Source organism: Quercus suber, unplaced genomic scaffold, assembly GCF_002906115.3.
Source record: "Quercus suber isolate HL8 unplaced genomic scaffold, Cork oak 2.0 scaffold_789, whole genome shotgun sequence".
Lineage (NCBI taxonomy): Eukaryota > Viridiplantae > Streptophyta > Magnoliopsida > Fagales > Fagaceae > Quercus > Quercus suber.
Genome location: NW_027070225.1, coordinates 294,685 through 301,423, shown reverse-complemented (window position 1 = coordinate 301,423; position 6,739 = coordinate 294,685). Strand labels below are relative to the sequence as shown.

The following is a 6,739-nucleotide window of genomic DNA, read 5'->3' as shown; positions in this document are numbered from 1 at the left end:
GCTAATACAATCCTTCCAAGTTCTAACATTTTCTTGTATTTGTTTTCGTATCAAAACCAGCTACCACAGATATTGGTACGTGATCCAGTTGCTAAGTATTATGGGCTTAGACGTGGGCAAGTTGTGAAGATCATCCGAGAAAGTATGACTGCTGATGAATATGAAACGTATAGACTTGCTGTATAAAATTCCTATGGTGCTCTGCGGACACAAGATATAGGGCCTTCAATTACACAAATCTATGAGCATAGACGTAAAAAGAAGATGGCCCAACATACGAATATTTGGGCCTAAATATATAAGTCCAATCATTTAATTTGTTTTTTTCTTTTCCTATTTGGTGTAGGAGTCTAATTTATTTTCTTGCAAGACAATTTTATTTTAAGATGGGTTCAAGTTACACCTGGTATAATTTCAAAAGAGTTACACCTTTTTGTAGCCATTGATTTTTATAAGATCTAATGGTGAGAAAAAGAGTAATTTCTGCTATCATTAATATTCTAGAAATTAATAACTTAGCTGTCTCCACAATAAATGTATATTATTTTATTCTTTATTTTCACAAATTCCCTTCTTTTTTTGGCGTCACCTCTACCACAGTTCCATCCTCTCCACCATAAAACCCATTGGGTTTCAGATGGAGACCCACCCTAACAAATACTAGTTATAAGTATTGATTGTCTTTTCAGACTTTATGGTTAAAGATTGAAAAAGGAAGTATTGATTTTGTTTGCCCTTTAGAGGCAGATGGTACACGCAGAGAAAATTGGATCAATAATTTACAGTGTCTCCTTTATTAAGCTCTCACCAATATCTTTATGTATATGAACACAAACCAAGCCTGAAATGGTGAAATCATCAAGTTTTATCTCTAACAATTACTTCTTTGTTGTAAACTTTGGACACCAATTTTGCCACATGGTGACAGTCCCCGCACATTTTAAGGTTCTGTACGATTCTAATTGATTGCTGCATATGTATTACAAAGTGATAATGGGTTTAGACCAAAACCATCATTTTTAACCAAGGACCAAGCCTTTCCTACCACCGTCGAGTTTTACTAAGACCCACCCTTTTTGAAAAACCCAACTCGTTTAAGAATTAAAAGCCACCTCCAAAAAAATTTTGTTTTTGAGAAAAACAACCTCCACAAACTTAGTTGGTTAAGTATGTTTTGTTCCTTTGCTGGTTTTGTGGCCAACGTAATAAGGTGGAGCCATGGGAGAGATGAATTGGAGAGAGAAGGTGCATAGTTTTTGTAAAAAAATGAATAATAAAGTGATGTACATTAATTTCAGGGGCAGTTATGTAATTAAATTTTAATATATTAATGATGTGAAAATTAGTGTCTTTCTCACCATTAGATCTTACAAGAATCAAATGCTATAAAAATGTGTAACTCTTTTCAAGTTACACCAGGTGTAACTTGAACCCATCTCTTTTGTAATATACTGTATTCTTTAAAGCATGGTTTTGAAGTTATTATAGGGCTAATTTAGGCTTTTCATGGACCCGATATATGGATTTCTTTATGTGGGTTTGGGTCACTTGTAAAATCTGAGGATTCGTGAAATAAATTGTGCGCCATCTTTCATGATACTTGTAACTTTTGCTCCTTGTTGCTAAAAGTTTCAGTTAACCATTTTTAGCCCCAAAAAAGCACTATTGTTTATTGGTTGGTTTTTGACGAATTATGCCACGTTAAGCTGCTTCCATAGGATCGAAATAGTTGAGAAAGTGCAACCAATCAAGTTTAGTCCTCTCTAAAAAAAAAAAATCAAGTTTAGTCAACATATGTCCTTAACCATGACTAAAACAATTATTTTCTTTGTTCAGGCTAAAGGAAGTTTGAAACTTATCTAACACAAGATTCATTCATAGTAACTAAAGAGGTGAATAGTTGTGTAATAACTGAAGAGTTTAATAGTAGTAGTATATTAAGGCCTCGGTGAACATGACAGCGTAATAGAACTCTTTCTCTCTCCACTTCTCTTGACTTTTCATAGAATGGTTTAACTTTAATGCATTATTCATGTTTTTTTTTTTTTTTTTTTTTTNATTTTTCAGATCTCTCCTTTCTCCAAAAAAAAAAAATCAGATCTCTCATTCCACTTCAACTCAAAATGCTGAAGATGGTAATCGAATTCATATAAATGGGTTGGGGATTAGTATATATAAATTCTCAACTCAAACTCTTAATACAGAAAAGTCCTGGTTCACGAAATGATTTAGAGCCCTTAATGGACCATTGTATTGATGAGGTTGATTTTTGGACATCTTCTACTCAAATTTTCATTTAAGAAAAATAATTGTGAAATTAAAAGCCACACATATTTCTTCTCAAAAAAAAAAAGTTACACATCTAAATATGTTAGATTATATATATATATATATATATAGATACGATATATTTAAACCTACATTCGCTTCATGATGATATTTACCCTTAGGCCAAAAAAATTGACTGATTTTTAGTGAAAGTAGGACTCAAATTCATATCCCTTAGTCAACAATAAAAAATTACTTATTGAACTAATTGAAATCTACAAATTTATATTATATATATAAAACCAAAGTCGTTTGCTTTTTAGTTGATCTCATAAAAATTGCCGCATAGATTTTTTAGAACTCACAATTTTACACGTCATTATATATATAAATTAATTGGTATTAAATTCTTATTATTCTAATTTATATTTTTAATTGATTTTAATTTTTTTAAAAGGAAGCTGACTTTTTTTTTTAGAAGGAAAAGGTAATTGACTTGAAATTCTATTTTAAATTTTAACCCTCTATTATAATCTTGTCTGATCATACTTTCTTTAAATATTAGAATAAGTAGTTTCATATACAAATACAATCATAATAAATTTATATTAATAATTACTCTAAATATTAAATTTTCATATTTTAAAAATAATAATAATTAAATTAAATATTTTCTCCTAGTATATTAGAATTCATGCCCGTCTTCTTCTTCTTCTATTTCTTTTTTTCTTGTAACGTTTAAATAAATAAATAAGACTAATTTTAGCATGAATCTTATAAGATAGAATTACGCAATTGTAAGAGATATGATATACACACCAAAAACATTATATAACTTTTCGTAATATAAAACTGCACGATCACTATACTGTAAACTATTAGTAGTGTGGCCCATGGGCCTAGTATGACACTTTTATAATATGTTGAGGCTTGACTTAGCAGTACGGTAAAGCAAAAAGAAAGAAAGAAAAAAAAAGTAGTAAAGTAAAGCGGTTAAGCTGTACCTAATTTTCGCGTCTATGTGGAGTGCGGAGACTTTATGACATCGATGATTGATGAATCTGATGGGGACATGCACTAAACAAAGGGTAGGTAGGAATGATCAAATTCTACATCATTAGGTAAACAAAGAGGATTTACTATTTTCCTTCTCAAAAAAAAAAATTTTTTTTATTTTTTTTCTTTTAAAAAAATATCTAACCGAGAAGTTCATACTTCATAGTACAGGACTTGTTATGGGAATAATTACTCAAAAAAACCTAATAATTTTATCTTAATTTTCAATTTTGTTAATCTTAATCCTAAAAATATAATTTTTAAAATTATTGCAATTTAAAATCTTAAGAAGTCCCTCTTAATAAATAAAATAAAATAATAAAAACTTTACGAAATGTATTCTTAGAACTTATTTAAAGACCAAAATATCCCTCAATATAAATCACATATGATGTTTTGTATTAGAAAATTTAAATAAATAAATAAATAAACTTGAAAAATCTTAACAAATAAACACAATATCATAAGAATATCATCATTTTTTTTTGGAAATTTTTTCTTGGCACCAAAATGTTGTGTGGTATTTTACTAATGTTAGTATCCAATACATTTAAATGCAATTCACTTGAAATTTTATTATGTTTGGTTCATACTAATTCATTGAGAGTACTAATTAAGATAATTTAAAATTTTCAAAATGAATTGAATATTTTAGACTTTAACATATAATTTGGAAACGCCCTTAAACTTTGTGGCAAATGAATTAGGTAATTAATATTTTCCTTTCTTACACTACAAAAGACTGTTTGGTACCAACTTATTTGCAATTTTGCTAATTTATTTTCACTGAAAGTCAATTAAATTATGGTTATACTTAGAAAAGTTTTTAAAAATTATACATAAACATATAAGCTACTGAGGTCATCAACTCCTATTTTGGTGAAACCCTCATGCAACATCTTCTGTGGCAAAGTAGATGAAAAGAAAATGGAGAATATTTTTTTCCAACTCAAGCTTAATATCCTACGGATTTGCATCATGCATGTATGTGAATTTTACTCATAGTCCATGCTAATCTCTCAACAATCTATGTTTATATCATACGGGAGACATTATTTTGATCAAATTCACTGTCTTGGTTAGATTTAGTGGCAAGCTTAGCAACTACTAGATAATAACATCAATGACCAATGCATGTAAACATAATTAGCTAATGTTATAATGAGAAATTATAAAAATTAATATTTTCGGTAGGCAGATTGGAGAATTTGGAGTCATTATTTTTGTTGAAGATGAAGACCTGCAAGTGTTGTAGATGAAAGCCTGCAATAATCACTATGCTACACGCAGTTTTTGTAATAAACAGAAAACTACAAGTCGTTTACTTGAATGTTAATGAGCATGTCATGCTCTATTAGATCGATAATAATCAGTTATGCTTTTTTCCTCATTTTTGGTTTTGCTCTCAAATCTCAACAATTTTTAATTAACTTAATATTTAAAAATTTTAGTTATTTGTGTACATAAACAATCATAGATAATTTCCAATTTTAAAAGAATTTTAACTTTTATTTTGATAAATAAATGCATGGTAAGGTATTAAAAAAAATTGTTTTGTATCTTTTATTTTGTTAATAAATGGATGTTAGTTTGAATTTTCGTTTTTTTTTTTTTAACAAATAAAAAGCTCATACTTTGGCACCTCTCAATTGAAATTCTAATTTTGTCTCTGATGGGAATGACGAAACCAATAACATCATGACCAGGAAGTCTTCCAGTGACGAGGTTATATGAGACAGACGAAGGAACGCTTGGACGTGCATATCTCCACACCGTTGACGAGAAAAACGCAATGCATTCATTACAGCACAATTAAGTCCAGAACGGTTACAAAGCCAACTGTATGAGCCGTTGGAACACATTAAAGCCACATTACACAAGACCAAACGTTACGAGGAGGAGCATTAAGATCTCCATAACTACTCCAACGACTATAAGCCATGAAGGTATGTATATAAAGCCCTCTCATTACCAAGAACAAGAGATATATAGGCATATACTGAAAGAAAGCTATTATTCTTTATATTATCTATTCTCTGAGATTTTCTTGCACACTAACTTTGGCATTGGAGGCGTAGTGGCAGGCACCACACCGGTGACCCTTTCCTGAGGTTGCAGATTGGCTTCATTCAACCACACTGACTGGTGAGTTCACGCTCCATCAGTTTGGCGCCGTCTGTGGGGAACGACATTTTCGTGTTCAAACTCGAAATAGTGGTTCCTTATTCTTATTCTTTTTAGGATGGAGTCCAATCAAGATTCTACAGCCCTAGCACAGCAAGTTCAGGCTCTTGCAGCCACAGTTGAAGAACTAACTAGGCAAAACCAAGAAATGAGGCTACGGCTTCAGCAGGAGGAAAATCGTTCGAAGGGAAATCAGGAAGACGAGGGGGATAGCAACAGAAGAAGTGACCATCGAAGGCCAAACACTCCCGCCGAGCAAAATTCAGACATTCTTCGGGAGATGGACGAACTAAGGAATGCCATCAAAGAAAAAACAGAGCGGAGCGTGGATCGGATGGTTCGAGCGACGGATTCGCCATTCACGACAGCAGTCCTCGACTGTCCAGTGCCTTCAAAATTCCGGTTACCTCAGCTCAAGCCCTTTGATGGGCTGAAGGACCCCCAAGATCACCTGAATACTTTCAAAACGACCCTGGGGCTTCAGCAGCCCCCAGATGAAATATTGTGTCGTTCCTTCCCAACAACACTCAAGGGGGCTGCCCGGGAATGGTTCACGAAATTGCCCACGTCGTCCATCGACACATTCGAGCAGTTGAGCAATGCTTTCCTGCGCCACTTTATTGGAGGACAACGACCAAAGAGAACCGCAGATCACCTGCTCACCATCAGGCAGGGAGAAAAGGAGACCTTGAGGTCATATATGAAACGCTTTACCAGGGAGACACTGGAGGTAGACAAGGCTGACGATATGGTGCAGTTGACAACTTTCAAGGCAGGGTTGAAGTCTAGGGAGCTCGTCAGCTCACTCGCGAAAAACCCCCCAAAGACGATGGCTGAGATGCTCCTTAAAGCGCAGAAATACATGAACGCTGAGGACGCGTTGGCTGCCATCAGAGACGAGGATAGAACGGGGGACAAAGGGAAAAGGGAAGACGACCGTAGAGGACAAAAGCGAGACCGTCAGGATCGTCGCAATAATGACGGAGTAAGAAGAAAAGATGATAAAAGCCCACGAACGGTAAAATTCACCCCTCTTGTTATGCCTGTTGACAAAATTTTGACGCAGATTCAAGATAAACACTACCTTAAATGGCCACGGCCATTACATTCGTCCCCTAGCGTCCGTGACAGGAGTAAGTATTGTCGATTCCACAAAGATCATGGCCATTACACTGAAGATTGTAGGGATCTCAAAGAGCAAATAGAGGAATTGATACGAAAAGGGAAGTTG

The 6,739-nt window shown here is 33.5% G+C and overlaps 1 pseudogene; it reads left to right on the top strand.

The window, feature by feature from the left end:
- The first annotated feature begins 60 nt into the window (after positions 1-60).
- The window catches only part of LOC111990811 (pentatricopeptide repeat-containing protein At1g50270-like), a 19,903-nt pseudogene continuing 13,224 nt past the window's right edge, over positions 61-6,739 (top strand).